The sequence below is a fragment of the Sus scrofa genome, chromosome 3, assembly GCF_000003025.6.
Source record: "Sus scrofa isolate TJ Tabasco breed Duroc chromosome 3, Sscrofa11.1, whole genome shotgun sequence".
NCBI classification, from domain to species: domain Eukaryota; kingdom Metazoa; phylum Chordata; class Mammalia; order Artiodactyla; family Suidae; genus Sus; species Sus scrofa.
The window spans coordinates 88030099-88054158 of record NC_010445.4 but is presented as its reverse complement, the minus strand read 5'-3'; the positions used below and the strand labels follow the sequence as shown (position 1 = coordinate 88054158).

The window sequence follows — 24060 nt, the reverse complement described above, 5'->3', positions numbered from 1 at the left end:
AATGGAGAAAGGACAGCTTGTTCAATAAGTGGTGCTAGGAAAACTGGACAGCCACATGGAAAAGAATGAAATTAGAACATTCCCTAACACCATATGCAAAAATAAACTCAAAATGGATTAAAGACTTAGATATAAGACCAGACACTATCAAACTCTTAGAGGAAAACCAAGGCCAAACACTCTCAAACATAAACAATAGCAACATCTTCTCAGATCCACCTCTTAGAGTATTGACAATAAAAAGAAAAATAAACAAATGGGACCTAATCAAACTGAAAAGTTTCTGCAGAGCAAAGGAAGCCCTAAACAAAACAAAAAGACAACCCATGGAATGGGAGCAAATCTTTGCAAGTGAATCAACTGGCAAGGGATTCATCTCCAAAATTTATAAACACCTTCTGCAGCTCCATACCAAAAAAAAACAAACCCATCAAAAAATGAGCAGAAGATCTAAACAGACAGTTTTCCAAAGAAGACATACAGATGGCCAGAAAAACACATGAAAAGATGTTCAGCATCACTCATCATTAGAGAAATGCAAATCAAAACCACTCTGATGTACCACCTTACATCAGCCAGAGTAGCCATCATCCACAAGTCTACAAACAATAAGTGCTAAATACGGTGTGGAGAAAAAGGAACCGTATTACACTGCTGGTGGAATTGTAAACTGGTGCAACCACTGTGGAAAACAGGATGGAGATGCCTCAGAAAACTAAAAATAGAACTACCATTTGATCCAGCAATCCCACTCCTGGGCATCAATCCAGAGAAAACCATGACTCGCAAAGACACATGTACTCTGATGTTCATTGCAGCACTCTTTTCAATAGCCAAGACATGGAAACAACCTAAATGTCCATCAACAGAGGAGTGGATCCAGAAGAAGTGGTACATATACACAGTGGAATATTACTCACTCATTTAAAGGAAAGAAATACCAGCATTTTTAGCAACATGGATGAACCTAGAAATTATCATGCTAAGTGAAGTCAGCCATACAATGAGACACCAACATCCAATGCTTTCACTGACATGTGGAATCTGAAAAAAAGGACAGACTGAACTTGCAGAACAGATGCTGACTCACAGACACTGAAAAACCTATGGTTTCCGGAGGAGACAGTTTGGGGGGTGGGGGGATGTGCTTGTGCTGTGGGATGGAAATCCTGTGAAATTGGATTGTGATGATCATTATACAACTACAGATGTGATAAATTCATTTGAGTAATAAAAAAAAAAGGATCCTTTTTTTTTTTTTTGCTTTTTTAGGGCTGCACCTGCAGCATATGGAGGTTCCCAGGCTAGGCAGTTAAATTGGAGCTGTAGTCGTGGGCCTATACCACAGCCATGACAACACAGTACCCGAGACATTTCTGCAAACTACACCACAGCTCATGGCAACACTGGATACTTAACCCACTGAGCAAGGCCAGGGATCGAATCTTCGTCTTCATGGATGCGAGTCAGATTCTTTAACAGCTGAGCCACGACGGGAACTCTCAAGGATCCTTAAGAACATTCCTACTTGACTCTAATTCTAGAAATCTTACAAAGGAAGTAATCTGAAACATGGATAAATATTTGAATGTAAGAAAAGTTGCCACAGCATTATATAAAAGTATAGGAAATGATATTTTTAACAGTTCAACTTTATTCAATGCATATGAAGGAAATGTACACATTACGCAAATAATAATTTTATAACACATAAGCCCAGAAATACGGGATTGGTTTTTAAAGCATCTTACTTATGTAAAATGGAATACTATGAATCATTTCAAATATTTTGGAAGTATATTTCATAATTGGGAAAAATATTTACAATATTTTGGTAAAGGAATGTAAGCTGCAAGATAACATATATGGTATTAACTCATATTTGTCATAAAATCAAATGATAGCCACTATAAACTAGTGATAATAATTCTTATTTTCCTTTCTCTCACCATCTGTATTTTGTTTCCTAAATCAACATGTATTGTATTTGCAGTAAGAAAGTTAGATATAAAGAATTAAGTTTCTGAAGAAAGCTTAACACGACAAAAAGTAACTTTATAAAGTAACACTAGTAAAACACTTCATAAAGTAACTAGTGTTATACATGGGGTGCACAGCTGCATGCATGTATGAGTGGGTGTAATTGGAATAAGATCTAGTCAAAATGCTACTACATTTTGTATGTGATAATTTAATTTTTACTTTTCTAAATAATCAGAATTCCTCTCCACGCTTTTGCAATTGAGAAAATGAAATATTGCATGATTCCTTTTGAATAAATATGCAGGGACTTTCATAAACATAAAAAATACAGTTAAAGAAAAAATGAATAATTAAGATAGTGCAAAAAAAAAGCTCACTGATTGAGAGCCAAAAATTGTGTGACAGCTGGAATCTAATAAGTAAAGCCAGCTCTGTGGCTAGTTTTCACCAAATGGGATATGCCGAATCCTTGCAAATTCAACCTGTTGTTTTGATGCATGTATTTCAAAAGAGAAAACCTAGAACCTGCCCAGTGCTGACAACCTAATGAAAAACCCCTAGAAAATCTAAGCTCCAGGATTATATCCACAGTGTAAAGATGAACTAGAAATAAACTTGCTGCAAAAAAAGAACATTTTCAGTAGCTTTCCACCTACATAAAGAAGGGTGTATCTGAGCACAGCACACAATGACATTGTGGAATGCAGCTACTTTATTATGTCCATTATGAAGAGATACACTTCTAAAAAGTTGATCAAGAGATTTATAGCTATACAATAATCAATCTTCCAGAAGTTGCACAATGTATGGTTTGATGGCCCAGAGGAAAGTAGTTCTTGAAAATTTCTTTCCAAATCATGTCATTTGAAATAAATGTAGCCTGAAAAATAGGAGTCAAATGATAATAGGAGATTACTAGATTTCTACTCAAGTCAAAAAAATTGGTCCAGTACAACATAGTATATGCCCCAAATGTCTCCCAGAGTGATACTCCTCAGATTTTTAGGCTTTTATTTATCCTTGTCAGGTTCCAAAAAAAGCGGAGATGTTGCACTACAGGCGTTATTCTCTAGATACCTGGAAAAACTACACTAAGGCGTAATACCATTCTCTTTCTCTGAGCTTGTTTCAAGGCACTAATGCCATGGATTTCTCTTTCTGCGTAACCTTTACTTTCAGCTACTATTTCTCCTCCTCTCTTTTTGATCTTGACTTTTAACCCAAACTTTTCCACTTGGGTAAGAAATGTTAGGTTCAGCCAATGTGCTTGCCCAAATTCTGACAGTAATCGCAACCTAGCAATTACCTCCCCTTTCATTCACTCTCATGCAGATAGTTTAGTGTTACTTAATTACAGAACTAGTGGGCCATTCCAACTACTAGATAATACAGCTACATTCACCATTGATCTTAATTTTTCCAAGTGGGGTGAAGGCCCTTAAAAATCCCAGCATAAATGTTTAATGGTATGGTTACAGTTTCTTCTTAGGGGTCATCCCACCTCCCTAGCACCCACAGCTGCGGTCCTGGTCCTGAGAACATTGCACTAAGTAGGTAAAAAAGAAAGCTGAGGTGATATGGGGAATAATTATACAGTCATAGCAGCATCTTCCTCCACACCTTCTTTTTCGGATTCCCCAGAAAAGCAGAGGCGCTCTCCCTAGCAATGAGGTACATCTACGGGCCCTTTCATGTTGAGTGGGATCACATACTTGTGAAGGCATGTAAGTCAGCCTTTTATGCCTTTATCTCCTCAAATTTTAGACAACTGTTTCCATTGTGTGTAGACACTACGAATGGTAAACTGTATTCCTTCTTCTGAAGAAATATAACTTTGTAGTCCAAAGTGGTACTGTATCTTCTGGTGCAGGTTTTTTAATACTGTTCTGAACATTTGCATCAACCATCCAGTATGCAAAACCTAGTCCAGAAATAAGTGTATATTTCTGTCGGAGTCCATTTATAGCCTCTTGGGCCTCCTGGTAGATGTTTGATAGCATCTTGCCCGCTATGCGTGGGTGCCCTTCTCCCCTGGGGCATATTCCACATAGCTGTCTGCAGTTTGTTTTTCTTGGTGGCAGACAGGACAAGTCTTGCTGACATTTCATGCCTCAGACAGTGCAACAAGAACATGTCAGTGCTCATCCCATTTTCACTGCTCCAGCTCTTCCATTTCCTCTTGCTTTATGAACCTGGCAGACCACCTCAAGCAAGTGCATCTGGACATCCACATGCTAGTTACAATCAGCTTCTAATTCTGTTTCGTTTGATGGACATCAACATGCCCTATTGTTACTGGGGAGTAGGTTCTTCTCTCATCACAACCAGAATTCATAGATGAGACATGGAGGTCAAGAATCCAAAGTGAGGATTTATTAAACCATAGTATGTTTTCAAGGGGAGAGTGGCCAGACTCAGGTAAGTAAGTAGCTGTCCTGAGTTTCCTTGGCAAGCTGATTATACAAGGCTTGAAAATGAATGGGTAGAATACTTATTGAGGAAGCAGGGATTTGGGGTCCTATTTCCTGATTCATCCCAGTTCTACTTTCTCGAGGGAAGGAAGGATTTTTGTCCATGTTTAGTCTTGATCATATGTGACACAGCATCAGTGTATGATTGGTACTTCTTATCTGCAAGGCTAGTTTTATTGTAATGAGGGCATCATGAGCAAAAAGCAATAGGACATCCAGAAATCCCTGCCTTTTCTCACATTTCTTTGCCTCCAGGACCCATGTCACTTTAAGATCTATGTCTTCCTGCCAGTCCAGAGGTTCCTGCTTTTCTGTGTTTGGTGAAGGACCCCCATTGTTGTTTATAAGATGTGTGGTTTCCTGCCATTTGGCCTGTACCCTCTTTTCTCTGCTCATAACTAGCTTTCTGCCTGTTGTAGCACTAACTTAATGAACCAAATAAATTCTCATAGTGATTTCCATAGGTTCATGCACCATTTAGGTATTCCTTTAACAGCACAGTTTTTTTTTTTTTTTTTAATTTTCTTAGAGTATAGTTGGTTTACAGTGTTGTGTTAGTTTCAGATATACAGAAAAGTAATTCAGTTACACATATACATACATCCATTCCTTTTCAGATTCTTTTCCCATATAGGTTATTACAGACTATAGAGTTCCCTGTGCTATACAGTAGGTCCTTATTGGTTAGTAGTATGTATATGCTAATCTCTAAGTCCTAATTTAGCCCTCCCCCTCAGGCACATTTTCCCTTTGGTAACCATAAGTTTGTTTTCCAAACCTGTGAGTTTGTCTGTCTGTTTGGTAAATAAGTTAATTCATCTAATTTTTTTATTAGATTCCACATACAGGTGATATCAAATGATATCTGTCTTTCTCTGTCTGACTTACTTAACAGTGTGGTTTTCTTATGCCCATCTGCCCAACTATGACAGAACTACTATTCATGAGTCTACACACACCCAAACATCAAGGCTCTTATGGCTGTTATTCCATCACTACAAGGAAATGGCATGGCAACTGGGTCCACTAAGCAGATCTGTTGCTACCTTTGCCAATCAGAATTTTTCCAGGATTCACCTGTGGTGCAGTGGCCTTTGAAACAGTGTACTTGGAACTGTTATCCATAAACCAAGCAGCTTTTGATAAGTTGAGATCTGTTCATAGGGCACCACTCACATGGCAATAATACTAGCCAACACTCAGATGGTTTTAAGTCAGTCCTAGAGAAAAAGAGGCTATTCTGCCCATGAATATTGTAAATACCTCCTTGCATTATTCAGGTAACATGTTCCTCTATTAACCATTTCCATTATATTATAGAATTCTCACAGACACAGACTTCCCTATTAGGGTGTTTCTCTGATATTACTTAGGACATTGTAGGTATTTTAGGTTTCAAGATCTATTTTACACTCTTCAGTGATAGGATTAGTTTCTATTAATATACAAGGACAACTCAATAGCTGTCTCTGAAATGACTTGTACCATACCGCCATAGAAGGAAATTTTCTGGTGCAAACCCTAGCTGTTATTGCTAAGTGGTGGCACTCATGGGATTTTGCTATAACCTCCAGTCCATGTGAGTGTGCTGCAGATTCTTCCAAAAGTGTATCTGAGTACTTATTATAAAAGTTCAAAGGCATTGGCTGAGACATTGCTTTTTGAAATGCCAACATACCCTGGCTTTATTTAAGTTCCCATTCAAATAGCTGCCTTATTTCAGGCAATTTCATGGATAGCAGCTAACTATATTCCTAGATATGAAATATGCATCTGACAAAATCCAAACAACCTACATATTTTTCTTGCTTTGTCCCAAAGGTAGGAAATACAGCCATTTACTATCAGTTGCCTGTGGAATGCCATGGCTATCTCCTGCTGCGGTTATTCCTAATAATTTCACTATCTGAGTGGGTCCTTAGATCATTCCTGGATTTATCAACCAGCTTCCATTATTCATGTGTGTCACCATAAAATTTATCTGTTCTAGATTGTTCTTAAGTTTATAATATTATCATATTGAGATAATATGAGATAGTGTATTACCACACTTGAGATATGCCTCAAATCCAAATTCCTTTTAACAAATTTATGCTAGTAAATGGGTGACAGGAAATAACCATATGGAAATGTAGTAAATGTCCACTGGATTTCATTCCAGGTGAAGGCAAACTGGTTGGCTCTTGTGTAATATCAGGATCTAGTAAAATGTATTTGCAAGATCACTCGTTAAGTACCAATCCCCTTTACCTTGTATTTTTTTTATACTTTTGAAACCATACTAGGGACTGCAGATGCTTGAGGCAGTACTACTTCATTCAAGCCTTAATAATTTACTGCTTTTCTCCATGAGTCATCTGCCTTTTTGATGGGTCACAAAGGGCAATTATACAGAAAATGTGATGGCACCAGTACTTCAATATCTAACATGTCATTTATTAAAATGGTAATCTCTTTTTATCTACTAGTTTTTTAATAAAGTTTTAAATTAATAACCTGTATGGGATATTCTATAAAATCTCATTTAGCATGTCCAATTAATATTACCTGAAGGACAAACTTATGTGCCTTCTGTTTTATAATATCAAGTGGGAGAATTATTCTCCATTCAGACATAATTTCCATTCAAATACTATACTTAGGTAAAGGAGAGACAGCCACATCACATAAAGTCTCTTCAATCATTCTAATTTTCATCCAAGCTTTTACATTAATCCCATTAACCACTATATCTGTATATTATCTCATTATTGGTATAGCCTATTAGTATAAGATCTAACCAATAGGTTTTGGAATCAAAGTGCATTGGGATTCCATGTCGAGATCCAGGAAGAGTTCTTTTTAAACCTCTTTCCATTTTCCAGTTTGCCCACACAAGTGTATATGGCATTGGGTCCCCAGCCAAGTGTAAGACCAAGACACCCTCTCCCCTTTATCAATCCTCTACCTCATTAATTTGCTAGACTATAACCTCCTGGTAATTTGAGGTCATGTTTGGCATTGTGATCTTTGTGTCTTGATTTTTTTAAACTTCTCAAACTAGGGTAAATAGGGCAGATTTGTCTAGGACCCTTCGATTTTGGCAGACCAGGAGTGGCTCCCACTGGTTTATCAAATCTCTAAAGACTTTTGTTTAGAACTCTTCAATGACTGTTTTATTCATCCAAGTCCGTAATAACTATTTAAAGACTTTCAAACTGCTGTGTTAGATTCTTTGACTATTATTTCCTTTGTCTTTACCCATTCCCTGTGAATCATTCTAATTTTCACAGAATCTTTGAATCTCAGAATGGGAAGCTGAGACAACAAATCTATTATAGCTTTTTTGATCTTTTCTTGATTTTACAGCAGGTGACATGGAGTGCCCATGCAAAAAGGGCCCACTTAATCACAGCATTTACCATACTGTGGTTAAAGAGAATATTAAATAGACAAACATCCTAATAATTATAAAGTTAATTCAGAATGCCTTGCACATGAAGCACATCAGCCACTTCAACTGGGGAGTTCCACTTGTCTTTTAAAACAGTAAAAGGACGGTGTTCCCATCATGGCTCAGTGGTTAACAAATCTGACTAGGAACCATGAGGTTGTGGGTTTGATCCCTGGCCTTGCTCAGTGGGTTGAGGATCTGGCATTGCTGTGAGCTGTGGTTAGGTTGCAGTCACAGCTTGGATCTGCTGTTGCTGTGGCTGTGGCGTAGGCTGGTGGCTATAGCTCTGATTCGACCCCTAGCCTGGGAACCTCCATTTGCCGTGGGAGCAGCCCTAGAAAAGGCAAAAGAAATAAAATAAAATAAAACAGTAAAAGGACAAATCCCCTTCTCAGGGTAAACAAACTTTACAGTGTCTTTGGTCCAGTCCACCAAGCTAGTTGTCACTGCAGGAAGAAACCTGTTGTGTGTTTGGATAATGCACAGCAACCAGTTTGATTGTTCAATAGCAAGCTATGGGTAGCACATCAACCCAAACATACTCCGCCACTCCATAGCATTCAAACTAAGAAAATTACTTCAAAGTTAGTCACCTTCACAATTCAGAAAGCTGATTATATTAATCCACAAAAGTAGACAATTCTTTCACAACACACCCCCACATTCAGTGGCTTCTTGGTTTTGTAAACACACACATACCCCTACCCCTGCCACTTAAATTACCATCTTAATGACCATAGAAAATAGAAATGCTATTTGTTTTTTCTAGAATACATTTTCCTAATTGATAACTGCCCTGAAGCTATTAGCTCGGAAAGGCCAAAATCTAATGCCAGGACTCACATCAACCCTGTTCTTTACTTTCATTTTATTTATTACAGAAGAAAATAACCAAGGATTTCATATTTGGCTTTTTTCTCACTACTTTATATTTTTGTAGATATCCAGCAAGCCAACTACTCAATAAGCAGATTTCTCATTTCTAAAGTACATTGATAATTTTACCTGCAATAACTAATCACATCACAGCTTCTGTCCTATACCATAGGTAACTTGGAAGCCACTTAAATATTAAAAGTTTGTCATACTCCAACACCTCATCCTTCCTTTTCCCAAACAATGCTTTTTACCATATTTCAGGGAGTAAATGGAGTAAGTCATTTCTGTTCTTCAGCAAAGTACTGAAGTCCTAACCAGGGAAATTAGAAGAAAAAAAAGAAAGAAATGAAAGAAATTCAAATCAAAAAGGAAGAAGTAAAAATTATCTCTGTTTGCAGATGATATGATCTTCTCTAGAGAAAACCATAAAGACAGTACTAAAAAACTATTAGAACCAATGAATTCAAACATTTCAGGAACAAAATCAACATATAGAAATCAGTTTTGTTTCTATACACTAATGATGAATTATCTGATTTAAAAAAAAGAATAAAATCCTATTCATAGTAGCATCAAAAACAATGAAATACTTGGGAATAAATACAACCAAAGAGGTAAAGACCTGTACTGCAAGACTTTGATGGAAGAAATTCAAAATGGTAAAGAAATGGAAAATATCCTACATTCATGAATTAGAAGAATTAATATTGTTAAACTGTTCATACTACCCAAAGCCACCTATACATTCAATGCGATTCCTATCAAACTCCAATAGCATTTTTTCACAGAAATAGAAAAAGAAATCCAAAAATTTGTATGGAAGCATAAAAGACATAAATAGACAAAGCAATCTTGAGAAAGAAGAACAAAGCTGGAAACATCCCATTTCCACATTTTAAACTGTTCTACAAAGTTTTAGTAATCAAATCAGTAGACATTGGCATAAAAAGAGACTCATAGACCAATGGAACTGAATCAGGAGCCTAGAAATAAACCCACACATATACAGTCAACTAGTATTTGATGAGGGAGCCAAGATACAATGGGGAAAGGATAGTCTCTTGAAAAAATAGTGTTGGATTCATTAACCACTGAGCCAAGATGGGAACTTAAAGGGCCCACTTAATCACAGCATTGACCATACTGTGGTTAAAGAGAATATTAAATAGACAAACATCCTAAAATTATAAAATTAATTCAGAATGCCTTGCACATGAAGCACATCAGCCACTTCAACTGGGGAGTCCCACTTGTCATAGCTCAGTGGTTAACGAATCTGACTAGGAACCATGAGGTTGCGGGTTCGATACCTGGCCTTGCTCAGTGGGTTGAGGATCTGGCATTGCTGTGAGCTGTGGTGTAGGTCGCAGTTGCGGCTTGGATCTGCTGTTGCTGTTGCTGTGGCATAGGCTGGTGGCTATAGCTCTGATTCTACCCCTAGCCTTGGAAACTCCATATCCCACAGGAGCAGCCCAAGAAATGGCAAAAAGACCAAAAAAAAAAAAATAGTGTTAGAAAACTTTGATAACCATGTGAAGAAGAATGCAATCAGACCCCCATTACACACCTCTCATAAAAATGAACTCACAAAGAAATTGAAATCAAAATTATAATGAAATAGCCCCTCAACCATAAGAATTGCTGTAATTAAAAATACAAGAGATAAATATTAGGGAGAATGAGAAGAAAAGGGAACTCTTGTACATGATTTGTGGGAATGTATCTTGGTATCATTAGTATGGAAACAGTATGGAGATGCCTCAAGAAAATTAAAGTACAATTACTGTAAGGTTCAGCAATCCCACTTCTAGGTATTTATCCAAAGGAAATAAAAACATGATATCAAAGAGATATTTACACTGTCATGTTCATTACAGCATTATTCACAATACCCAAGACATGGAATTATGTATGTCTAAGAAATACATAAAATGAGAACTGATTAGAGAATAATGACTAAAACTGTTTGAGTCATATGTACAATTATCTATGCATAAACCCTAAAGAGTAATAGTATAGATAAGCAAGTTTATCAGATATAAAATATCTAAATAGAAGTTATTTAAATTTGTATCGACAGAATATGTGATTTTAGAATATGATACTAGTTACAATCAAAAACAGATAAAAGATATGGAACAGCGTTAAGGAAAAATTTCAAAACCATGTATAAATAAAAATTCCTAAATAAATGGCCATATAGTTAATATATATTGATAAAAATTTCTAGTACATTTAATTATTAATTTTCTCTATACTGATCCATATCACTTAATGTGATAAAATATTCTCAGCAGCATATTTTTATGGCACTTTACAGTTTTATGGTCTCAGTAGATACCAAGGTTTTTACTAGTAATTAGAAGAGTTAGGTAATTTTCTAATAAAAGATAAAAAGAACTATGCAAAGAAGTGGATAAATCAGTTATGAATCCACATGTACACAGAAACTTAATATAGGACAGAACTGTTATTAGATCTTAGTTTGTGAAGGAGGGGCTACTCAATAAGTAGTATGGAGAATATTATTCCTCCCTGACTATGCAACAAAATCAATTCTAAGTTGAAAGATCTAAATGTGAATTATTAAAAAATAAACTTTTCTGAAAATAACATAAACACATATACCCATTAAGTTTACTAAAAACAAAATGAAAAAAAACCCAGTAGCAATAGATGAGAAAGAGAGAGAGAAAGATTAGGTAATTGATTGGCTCACCTGATTGTGGGGACTGGCAAGTCTGAAATCTGTAATGTAGGGGCAGCAGTATAGAAATTCATACAAAAGTTAAAGCTATAGTATTAAGACAAAAATCTGTAGGACAGACTAGCTTGCTAGAAGCTCAGGTAGAGATCAGGCTGCAGTCTTATATCAGAATTATTTCTTTGCCAGGAAAACCCAGTTTTCAATCTTCAGTTGACTGGATTAAGCCTACCCACATTATCAAGGTTAACCTGTTTTACTTAAATTTAACTGATTATAGATGTTAGTCATAGCTACAAAATTTCTTCATAAAAATCCTAGATTGGTCTTTGATTAAGTAATTGGGTCCTGTAGCCTAACCAGGTTGACACAGGAAAATATCATAGCACATATTTGACACACTTGAGAATAAAGGAGGACTTCTAAAACAAGACACAAGTAAGATATGAGATATATAATAAAATATCAATAAACTTGACTACTCAAAATCAAGATTTTTAATTCATCAATGCACACAGTAAAGAAAGAAAGATAGGATCTGGGATCAAGTTGGTGGAGGAGTAGGATGTGGAACTCATACTCTCCCACAAATGCATCCTAAAATCATCATCATCATCATTATCATCTACAAGCAGAATGACTGGCACAGAATACCTACTGAATGCTGAAGACCTCAGATTTCAAAAAAGAGCAAAGAAACCTCCATGTAACCTCCATTAGAACAAAAGGCAAAAGAGAGAGAAAGAAGAAGAAAAACAAAATCAGGATTTGGGACCAGCATTCCCAAAGCTATGACATAGGAAAGGAACTGGATCCTAGGAGGCCACCTAACTGACAGGGAGATCAGTTAAGGCAGAGTGAGGAGCCTCAAAGCCTCAGAGAAAAGCACAGCAGCTTTTCTGAGAAGGGCAAAGTAGAGAGACAGCCACCCAGACAATCTGTACCACTGCCCCATGCAACAGCCTGAGATACATGGGTGGGGGCTGGGCACTGAGGCTTGGGCTTCAGAGATCTACTCACAGGAGAGGACTAAGGTTGGCTGGGTGGGAACAGCCTGAGGGGAGGGTGAAACACAGCTGAGGGAATGCAGGAGGAGGCCCAGGCCATCAGATAAGCAAAGCACCACTGTGGTGGAGTGCAAGAGCAGGCAGGAGTGGTACCACCATAGGAACTTCTTTCTTTGTGAATGTGCAGGCTCCTAGGCAGCATGGTGCCCCTTGTGTGGGCTTCAGGGGCATGTGCAAACCACCCCAGCCATCTCAGACTCTAGAGGTGGGTGCAGCCTGCCACCCCAGGGGTCACCACCAAGGAGGGACCAGCAACTGAATGCTTCCCATTTCCCCTACCTCCTTGAACCCATGCCTACTAGTGCTGCTGCCAAAGGCCCCAGGCACTGCTCCCACTTCCCTTGGGGTCACTGCCACTGAAAAGGGTCTTGAAACCAGGAGAAGCCTGCTTCCCCCACCTCCCTATGGGTAGCCACCACTGCCAAGGGACTGGTGACCAGGTAATACCTACAAGTGGAAGCCATTTCCCCTACTTCCTTGGAAAACATGCAGGCCCTGAATCTGTACCCCCACTTCAAGGAGAAAACAGCCTGCACACATGGAGGGAAGAAGCAGCAAGTATCCAAACCAAAAGCAGACATCAAAAAAGCAGTAAACCCACACAAGCTACCCAAGGACACTCCCAGGTATAAATAGCCTTTCAAGGCTACAGTATATAGTCAGAAAAACATAAGCAAAATGAAGAAAAGAGTAAGAAAAACATAAGCAAAGATAAAGAAAGACACTGTTTAATAATAAAAGGATCAATCAAGAAGAGGTATTATACTCAACAGATATTCCCCTAAGATAGGAGCATCCAAATACATAAAACAAATACTAAGGGACATAAAAGGAGAAGTTGATGGGACTATAGGAGACTTTTAACACCCCACCACATCAATAGACAGATCTTCTAGACAGAAAATCAATAAGGCAAAAGACATCCTAAATGACAAAATAGAAAGTTAGACTTAATTGATATTTTAGGACATTACATTAAAAAAAATCAGAATATACATTCCTTTTCAAGTGCACATGGAACATTCTCTAGGACTGACCATATACTGGGGTGCAAAACTAACCTCAACAAATTTGAGAAGATGGTAATTACTTAAAACATTTTCTCTGACCATAATGGTATGAAACTAGAAATCAACCACAGGAAAAGAAAGAAGAAAAAACTGAATACATGGAGACTAAACAATATGCTACAAAAAATCCACTGGGTCAATGAAGAAATCAATAAGGAAATTTAAAACAAATACCTTGAGACAAAGGACAATGAAAACACAACTATTCACAATCTTTGGGATGCCACAAAAGCAGTTCTAGAGTGAAGTTCATAGTGATACAGGCCTTCCTCAAAAAAAGAAGAAAAATCTCAAGTCAACAACCTCAAAGAATAGAAAAAGAAGAACAAACAAAATCTAAAGTCAACAGAAGGAAAGAAATCATAAAGATCAGAGAGGAAATCAATAAAACAGAAATTTAAAACATAATAGAAAAAAAATCAATAAAACCAAGAACTGGTTCTTTGAAAGCATAAACACAATTGACAAACCTCTGGCTAGACTTACCAAGAAGAGGAGAGAAAGAACTCAAATGAACAAGATAAGAGATGAAAAAAGGAGAAATCTCAACAGATATTTCATATATATACTATGAACAATTATATGCCAATGAATTTGACAACCTAGAAGAAATGGACAATTTTCTAGGGAAATACAGACCACCAAAACTGAATCAAGAAGAAACATAAAGTTTGAACAGACCAATCACTAGAAATGAAATCGAATATATAATAAAAACACTCTCTACAAACAAAGGTCCAGAACCATATGACTTCACAGGTGAATTCTACCATACATGCAAAGAAGAACTTATACCCATCCTTCTTAAACCTTTTGAAAAGATTGAAGAAGAAGAAATACTTCTACAGACATTCTATGAGGCTATCACCCTACCACAACCAGACAATGATACTACTAAAAAAAGAAAATTATAGGCCAGTATCATTGATGAATACAGATGCAAAAATTCTCAACAAAATTTTAGCTAACTGAATCCAACAACACATAAAAAAATATATACACCACGACCAAGGGGGATTCACCCCAAGTTCACAAGGATGGTTCAACATATAAATCAATCAACATAATATACCACATTAACAGAAGAAAAGTCAAAAACCACATCATCATCTCAACAGTGAAGTAAAAGAGTTTGACAAATTTCAACATTCATTTATGATAAAATTTCCTACCAAAGTGAGGGAACATATTTCAAAGTCATTCATGACAAACCCACAGCAAATATAATATTCAACAGAGAAAAGATGAAAGCCTTCTTTCTAAAATATGAAAGAAGATAAGGATGCTCACTCTTACCACTTTTTATGCAACATAGTATTAGAAGACCTGCCCAAAGCAGTAAAATAAACAGATAGATAGATAGATAGATAGATAGATAGATAGATAGATAGATAGATAGATAGATAGATAGTATCAAAATTGGAAGAGAAGTGGTAAAATTGTCATTATACACAGTTGATACAACACTTTATATAGAAAATCCTAAGGATACCACATAGAAACTACTCAATCTGGAGTTCCTGTGGTGGCTCAGTGGGTTAAAATTCTGACTGCAGTGCCTTAGGTCACTGTGGAGGCACAGGTTATATCCCTGGCCCAGTCCAATGTGTTTCAGGATCCAGCATTTTTGCATTTGCAGTGTAGACAATATTTGTGGATCAGATTCAATCCCTGGCCTGTAAATTTCATATGCTACAGGTGCAGCCATAAGGCAAACAACAAACAAACAAGTAAAACTACTGTATCTGACCAATGAATTCAACAAAGTAGAAGAATAAAAAAATAATATTCAGAAATAATTGCATTTCTGTATACTAACAATGAAGTATCAGAAAAGGAATATAAAAAACACAATACTTTTTAAAATTACAACAAAAAAAATTAAATAGCTGGCGATAAACCTGACCAAGGAGGTTAAAAACTTATATACTGAGAACTTTAAAACATTAATCAAGGAAATTAAAGAGGATTCAAAAAAATGGAAAGATAATCCATGCTCTTGGATTGGAAGAATTAATATTGTTAAATGGCCATACTACCCAAAACAATCTACAGATTTAATGCAATCCCTATCAAATAACCCATGATATTTTTCACAGCACTAAAATATATAATTCAAAAATTTATATGTAATATAAAAGACTCAGAATTGCCAAAGCAATCCTGAGGTGGGGGGGAAAGAACACAACTCTCCCAGACCTCAGACAATATTGAAAAACTATTTTAATCAAGACAGAGTGGTACTGGTTCAAAAACAGACATATGGATCAGTGGAATAGGATAGTCCAGAAATAAACTCAAACACCTGTAATCAATTAATCTTCAACAAAGGAGCCAAGAATGTAAAATGGAAAAAGACAGTTTTCAGCAAGTGGTGCTAGGAAAACTGGACGGCTGCATGTAAATCAATGAAACTAGAACACACTCTCAGACCATGAACCAAAATAAACTCAAATTTGCTTAAATAATAATTAAACATAAGATGAGGCACCATAAAACTCCTAGAAGAAAACATACGCAAAACATTTGTACATAAGCCATACAAATATTTTCTTAGGTTAGTCTCCTGAGGCAGTATAAATACAAACAATAATAAACAAATGGGGCTTAATCAAATTTACAAGATTTTGCACAACAGGGAAACCATTAAAAAAAAAAGACAACCTATGAAATGGGACAAAATAGTTGCAAAGGATTCAACTGACAAGGGCTTAATCTCCAAAATACACAAACAATTCACACAACACAACAGCAACAACAAACAACCCAACTGAAAAATGGGCACAAGATCAAACAGACATTTCTCCAAAGAAGACGTATGGTTGGCAAGTAGGTACATGAAAAGATGCTCAACATCACAAATTATTAGAGAAATGCAAATCAAAAGGACAAGGAGGTATCACCTCACAAAGGTCAGAATGGCTATCATTAATAAGTCTGCAAATAACAAATTATTATTATTATTATTATTTTCAGAGTTATTTCCCCAATACATTTTTTTCTACTGTACAGCATGGTGACCCAGTTACACATACAAGCACACATTCTATTTTTGCATATTATCATGCTCCATCATAAGTGACTAGACATAGTGCCCAGTGCTACACAGCAGGATCTCATTGCTAATCCATTCCAAAGGCAATAATTTGTATCTATTAACCTCAAGCTACCCAACCACCCCTCCCCCTTGGTAACCACAAGTCTATTCTCCAAGTCCACGATTTTCTTTTCTGTGGAAAGGTTCATTTGTGCCTTATATTAGATTCCAGATATAAGTGATATTATATGGCATTTGTCTTTCTGACTTACTTCATTCAGTATGTCTCTAGTTCTGTCCATGGTGCTGTCAGTTCTTGAGAATTCTTGAGAGGGTGTAGAGAAAAGGGAACCCTCCTACACTGTTGGTAGGAATGTAAATGGTACAACAGCTATGGAAGACATATGGAGGTTCCTCAGAAAACTGAATATAAAACTGCCATATTATTTAGTGATCTCACTCCTGGACAAATCTTTCCTTCATCAAAATCCATACACCCCTATTTTCATTGCAGCACTATTCACAATAGCCAAGATGTGGAAACCTAAATGTCCACTGGGAGATGAATAGATTAAGATGTAGTACATGCATACAATGGAATACTACTCAGCCATAAAAAAGAATGAAATAATGCCTTTTGCAGTAACATGGATACAACTAGAGATTATCATATTAAGTGTAGTAAGTCCAAAAGAGGAGGACAAATACCATATAGTATCACTTTTATGCAGAATCTAAAATATGGCAAAAATGAACCTATCTACAAAACAGACAGACTCACAGACATGAAGAATAGACTGTGATTGCCAGGGGGGGAAGGGGAAGGAAGTGGGATGGACTGAGAATTGGGCTTAATAGATGTAAACTGTTGTTTTTGGAATAGATAGACAATAAGGTCCTATGGTATAGCACAGGGAGTTATATCCAATTTCCTGGGATAGACCATGATGGAAAATAATATATATACATATACAAGAATGTATACACACACACACACATAATGTATGTATATATCTGTGTGTGTATGTGTGTGTGTGACTGAGTCACTTTGCTGCACAGCAGAAATTGGCACAATATTGTAAATCAACTATACATTAATAATAAAAAAGAAAGTAAAATATATTTCATTATAAACAACTAATAAATGTTTAGTATCAAAACAAGAATGTCTACAAATCGATAAGAAAAAGACAAGTACCATAACAGGACATGTACAGAAAATTATGAACAGATCCAACACATAAAAAGAAAACAAAGACCAATAAACATAAAGTTATTAAACCTCATTAGTACTCAGGGAAATATACATTAAAGTCCTCAAATATACAATGTTTTATATCCACTGCATAGTTAAAAACTAAATTGATAATACCAAGTTCACAAAGATGCGGTTCATGAAATTTTATAGACTGCTGGTAGGAATATAACCATTATGGAAAACAGTTTGGCATATTTAGTCAAGCAAAAAGCATTAATTCAGAAATTTTACTCTTAGTGATCAGAAATTTTGCTTCTGTTCATGTACACCAGAGAAAACTCTTCCCCCTATGCAGCAGAAGGCACATTCAAGAATGTTCATAGAAAGGTTGATTTATAATAGGAAAAAATGAACACAATTCAAATATACAAGGACAGAAGCTTCTGTTAAAAATATTTGTATATTTACAGACTAGAGAATTCTATTCTGACATTGGGCATCATACAGAAGCACACATGGATGAACCTTAGAAACTTATTATCAATAATTTTGAAAAACAATCTTTAGAAGAATATAAATTTTAGAAGAATGTCAATTTTATGTGACATTCAAAAGCACACAAAGCTAAACATACAGGAAAATTATAAGACAATCAAAGAGATTTTTTAAATACAATGAGAATATAGTCATTTATAGTTGCAGAAAAGAAGATCAGATTGGTGAAGGAGGAATCAAGGAGTTTTAAGAATCCTGATAATGCTTTATTTCTTCAACTAAATATTCATAGGTTCATATGCTCATGTTGGTTATAATTTTATTAGTTTTAACCTACATGTTATAAATATTCTTTTGCATATACTTAATACTGAAAAAAATTATGCATTGACTCCTTCACATTTGTTTAAATAAATTTGTAACACATTCATCCAACCTATTAATTCCCTTTCCAAAGTGACTAAATGTAAACTTTTCAGAAAATGGGTAAATTAAGGGGCTTTTAAATTACTCAAGATTATCTCCTCTTTTCTGGATTCTTATGCTTCTTCCCATCCTCTGAATCCCCTAGATATTTTTCATTTTTATTTTGATCAAGTGGAAATTATTCCAAAAGTATATATTTTAGAATTTAAGAGAATCGTTTACCCACTGCTTTATATTCTGTAAGGGCCATCCTAATCCTATAGCCTCAGTAGCTCTTTATTTTCTGGCTTAGTATACTGTTTCATTTTCCACTTAATATTTAGCAATAGCATGAATGGCAATTTGCTCATTTGAAAAAACCATGTAATATCATTACCATAAAGATCTACACTATTAAAGACATTCTATTGAAAATAAGAAGTTGTGTTTAGTTTTTAACACCCATCATCAATTTTTAGGTCATATTTTGATGTTAACAATCGCTGTATAACTAAACTAGAAAGCCATGAAGATCAATATATGACTTAACATTTTTTGCTTTGTTTTGTTTTTTTCTTCATATCTTATTTATTTTACCTTTAAGAGATTTGCAATGTTGAATCTAGTTTTTAGAAAATCACTGAAGGTACTTGTGCTGCTATTGTTTTTGGCCAGATCAATCTGAAGTGTTTTATATTTGGGCTGATAAATACATAGCCTTCAGAACCCTTTTTTATTTATTTTTTTTCCTTTTTAAATAGCACCAGACTTTCAGCCAGCAAGGTGTTTGGGCATGGATAAATAAATATTTTATTTGTCAATGAGCAAATTAAAATTTTTTTTTTCTTTTTTTTTTAGGGCCACAACTGTGGCATATGGAGGTTCCCAAGCTGGGGTCAAACTGGATCTGTAGCTGCTGGTCTACACCACAGCCACATTGGTGTGGGGTATGAGCCATGTCAGTGACCTACACCAGAGTTTATGGCAATGCTGGATCCCTAACCCACTGAGCAAGGCCAGGAATTGAACCTGCATCCTCATGGATGCTAGTCAGATTCATTTCCGATGAGCCACAATTGGAACTTCTAAAAAGTAGTTTAAAAGAGAATAATCAGAGGTTTCTGGATTGATGAAGTATACAGATCAATATTAAGCATTTTCAGCTAATAACTTTTTGAAGCCAGAATATATCCTTAAAAACAAATAAAAGATGCCAATTCTATATTTCATATATTAACTATATTTAAAGTCAAAATTAGAAAAACAATGCATATAAAACATGGCTTATTGTATATTTTACACAATGTATCATATATTTTCCTTGCCAGCTCCAAGAAGCAGAAAAATCAGGCCCATATAAATAACAGAAAGAAGGACACTTATTCTTCCTTGGAGGATGGAGGACAGGGTAAAGTAATTAACTAATTAATCCTTCTATCTTTGGAAAAAACTTACAATGAATTTATATTATTCACACTGCCTATTAGCAGGTTAGTAATCATTCTAATTAGAAATTTTGGGGCACATTTTTTGAGCATAATAAAAATCATCATTGTGCTGATAAATGAATTGAAGATTAATATACAAAAATCAAAATACCCCATTACAGAAACATAATTAAGCCATCCAAATGTCCTTAAGTCATCACAAAGTTACATGGTGATTCTAAAATTCACTTTATTAAGCATTTTCCTGAGATTTTAAAATGGGGAATAACATCAGCACATTTACATTCCACTCAATGTGAAAAGCAAGTGACAGTAATGTACTATATTATCTCCAACCATGAAAGGCTTGGGAAAATTTTTTCAGAAGCAGCTGGTGTCATAGGCAGAATAATGTCCTATTTAAAAATGTTCACACCCTAATCCCTAGAACCTGCAAATATGTTATTTTACATGTCAGAAGTGGTTTTGTAGATTGATTAAATTAAGAATTCAGAGCTGGAGGAGTTGGTGACTCTGTGGGTTAAGGATCTGACAATGTCCACATAGTGCCCAGGGTTGTTGCTATGGCACAGGTTTGATCCCTGGTCTGAGAACTTCCACCTGCCATGAGCACAGCCAAAAAAAAAAAAAAAAAAAGAATTCAGACCTTGAGAGATTATTCTGAATTATATGAAAGGGCCCAACATAATCACATAGGTCCATTTAAGTCAAAGAGGGAGGCAAGAGAGTCACAGAAAGCGGTACAACAACAGAAGTAGAGGTTAGACAAACAAAGAGAGATATATTGATCTGATGATGGTAGGGTGATATTAATTTTAAAGATGAAGGATGGAACCATGAGCCAAGAATATTGATGGCATCTAGCAGCTGGAAAAGGCAAGATTCTCCAGAAAAAGGCAGCCCTGCCAAAATTGTGATTTTAGTCCAGTGAAATCCGTTTCAGACTTTTGACTTCTAGAACTACAAGCTAATAAATCTGTGTTATTTGAAGCCACTAAGTTAATTGCAATTTGTTACAGCAGGGATAGGAAACTAGTACATCTGTTGTGACATAGACGTGTGTGTGGCAAGTTACTGTCTACTTAAAGACAAAATAAGGAAGACAAATATTCAAGGTTCTTCTCACTATAGATTTATTATTCAAAATACTTTCACCATTTAAAGTTTTTATATTATGTTGATACACTATTATCAATGATAAATAAAATATATAAGAATAAATTGGGCCATGGAGAACTGAAATAATATAAAGATGTTAAATAAATGTATTATATTCAGCATTCTATATCCTGGAAACAAAGCACATTTTTTTTACCCCTAACATACTAGAAGCCATATTTTTAACAAAACAAATAAAAATTCAGTAATGATGGAAAGCAAACTGCATGCATCACCCTCTGTCCAAAATGCACTAAATTATCAATTAATGAGATTTAATTTTTAAATCAGATATTTGAAAAACCTCATTCCAATCATGCATGTACAATATACTGAAAGATAGACAAGTTTATTCAGTACGAAAGTTAGCATAAACATGCCTGCCTTGTTCCAAAATAATCTCTCCTATGACCATATCAAAATAAAATTACGGATTTGCAAAATCTATAAGATGCGGCCCAAGATGTATCCTAACCAAAGTTACATTCAGATGCAATGCCTTCTCCTTTCCAAATGTAAATACCAGGAAAAGGAAGAAAATGAACAAAACATTCAGCTTAAAAATATAAAGATACTCCAAAAAGGAAAGTGAATGAAAGGAAAAAAAGGTAACAAACTCAAACAAAAGAAGTAACAAAATACTGAGCGATGAAAGCTGAAATAGATGACTTAGGAATTAAAGTGATAAGTGTAATTGCCTACAAAGCTGGTAGGTGAGTCTTTAAAAAATTAGGCATACTTATGAAAAAATCTAATAAAAACAGAGACCACACAAATTATAAACTGTGCAAGTTAAAAGTGGATATATTGTATCTTAGCTCAGGTCACCATAAGAAAATACCACAGACCATGTGGTTTAAGCAGAAATGTATTTCTCATAGTTCTAAAGGCTGAGAATCTGTGCTCATGGTGCCAACATGGTTGGGTCCTGGTAAGAACTTTTCCTGGCTTATGGTTGGCTGCCTTCTCACTGTGTGCTCACATGGTGGTTCATCAGTGCAAGTGCATGGATGAAAAGATCTGTTGCTCTCTTGCTTTTTCCATAAAGTCATTAATTCTATTCAATTAGAGACCCACATTTATAATTTCACTTAACCTCAATTACCTCCTAAAAGTCTTATATCCTAATAGTCACAATAGGGCTTCAACATATGAATGGGAAGGGGGACAGAATTCAGTTCATAGCATTCAACCTCTGCTCCCCCCATTCATGTCCTTCTGTCATCCAAAATAATTCACTCAGTTTCAACAGCCTTAAAAGTCTTAACTTGTTCCACCATTAGTTCTTAAATCTGAAGTACAAAGTCTCACCTAAATATTATCTAAATCAGATATGGGTGAGACTCCAGGTATGAATCACCCTGGGGCACAATTCTCTCCAGCTGTGAACCTCTGAAACCAGGCAAGTTATGTGGTTCCAAAATACAATGGTGAAACTGCCTTAGGATAGATATTCCCATTCCAAAAGGGATAAATCAGAAAGAAGGTAGTGAAGGGCCTCAAGTAAGACCCAAACATAGCCAGGTAAATTTCTTTGGGTCTTAAGGCTCAAGAATAGATACATATATGTACAAATACAGGTACATGCAGATCAAAAGATAGAGATAGCTAGAGAGAGAGAGAGAATAGATAATAGGGAATCAGCTCATGTGACTATGGAAGCTAAGTCCCAAGATCTGAAGTTGTCAAGCTGGAGACCTAGGAGAGTCAATGGTGTAGTTCCAGTCCCAGTTCAAAGGCCTGAGAACCAGGGGAATTAACAGTACAAATTCCAGTCTGAAAGCCAGCAGTCTCATCATCCAAGAAGAGCTGATTTTTCAGTTCAGTTCCAAATGCAGGAAAAGACTGATGTGTTAGCTCAAGGAGTAAGACAAGAGGAATTCCCTCTTACTCAGCATTTTTATTCAATTCAGGTCTTTAGTTGTTTGGATGAGCCCCATCCATATTAAGGAGGGTAATCTGCTTTACTCAGTTTTCCAATTCAAATGTTAATCTCATCCTGAAACACCCTCACAGACACACCCAGTATTCAGACTAGTGTTTGACTAAATGTCTGGGTACCTCATGTCTCGGTCAAGTTGACATAGTTTTTAAAAAGAACCACAAATAGCAAAGGCAAATGAAAATATGAATATCGAGAAACTTTATATTCAAGTCTGTATCTGGAGGAAACACATGACACAGATAATTCAAGGAGGATTTAGTATACCACAAAGCATGATAGGGTACCATAGAAGAAGAGTTCTGAGTACAAAGCAAACATAAGTGACCCTGACAGCCTGAACTGAACTGCAGTGAGAGCCAGGGTAATGAATACTTGGCCTTCCTTTATCCCCCATATCCTGATAGGGCTTCCCATTAACTGAACCCAAAAAGAAGTCAGAGGATAAGGCTTCTCACTGATATAGTCCATACAGGTCTATGGGCTGCAAAGATGGCTGAAAAGTTGATATAGAGAGGCAAATGTAAAGATTAAAACACAAAATCTGTAATAGTAAAATTTATAGCTCAATAAAATGAATAATTTTTTTTTTTTTTGTCTTTTTGCCTTTTCTAGGGCTGCTCCTGCGGCATATGGAGGTTCCCAGACTAGGGGTCTAATGGGAGCTGTAGCCACTGGCCTACACCAGAACCACAGCAACACAGGATGCAAGCCATGTCTGTGCCCTACACCACAGCTCACGGCAACGCCAGATCCTTAACCCACTGAGC

At 36.0% G+C, this 24060-nt stretch overlaps 1 long non-coding RNA gene across 1 annotated transcript in view; it reads right to left on the bottom strand.

Annotated features, from left to right (window-relative positions):
* LOC102167127 overlaps positions 1441 to 24060 on the bottom strand; it is a 387855-nt gene continuing 365235 nt past the window's right edge. Inside the window, exon 5 of the long non-coding RNA XR_002342719.1 lies at positions 1441 to 2863. This is a non-coding gene — a long non-coding RNA (uncharacterized LOC102167127). The remainder of the gene's footprint in view (positions 2864 to 24060) is intronic.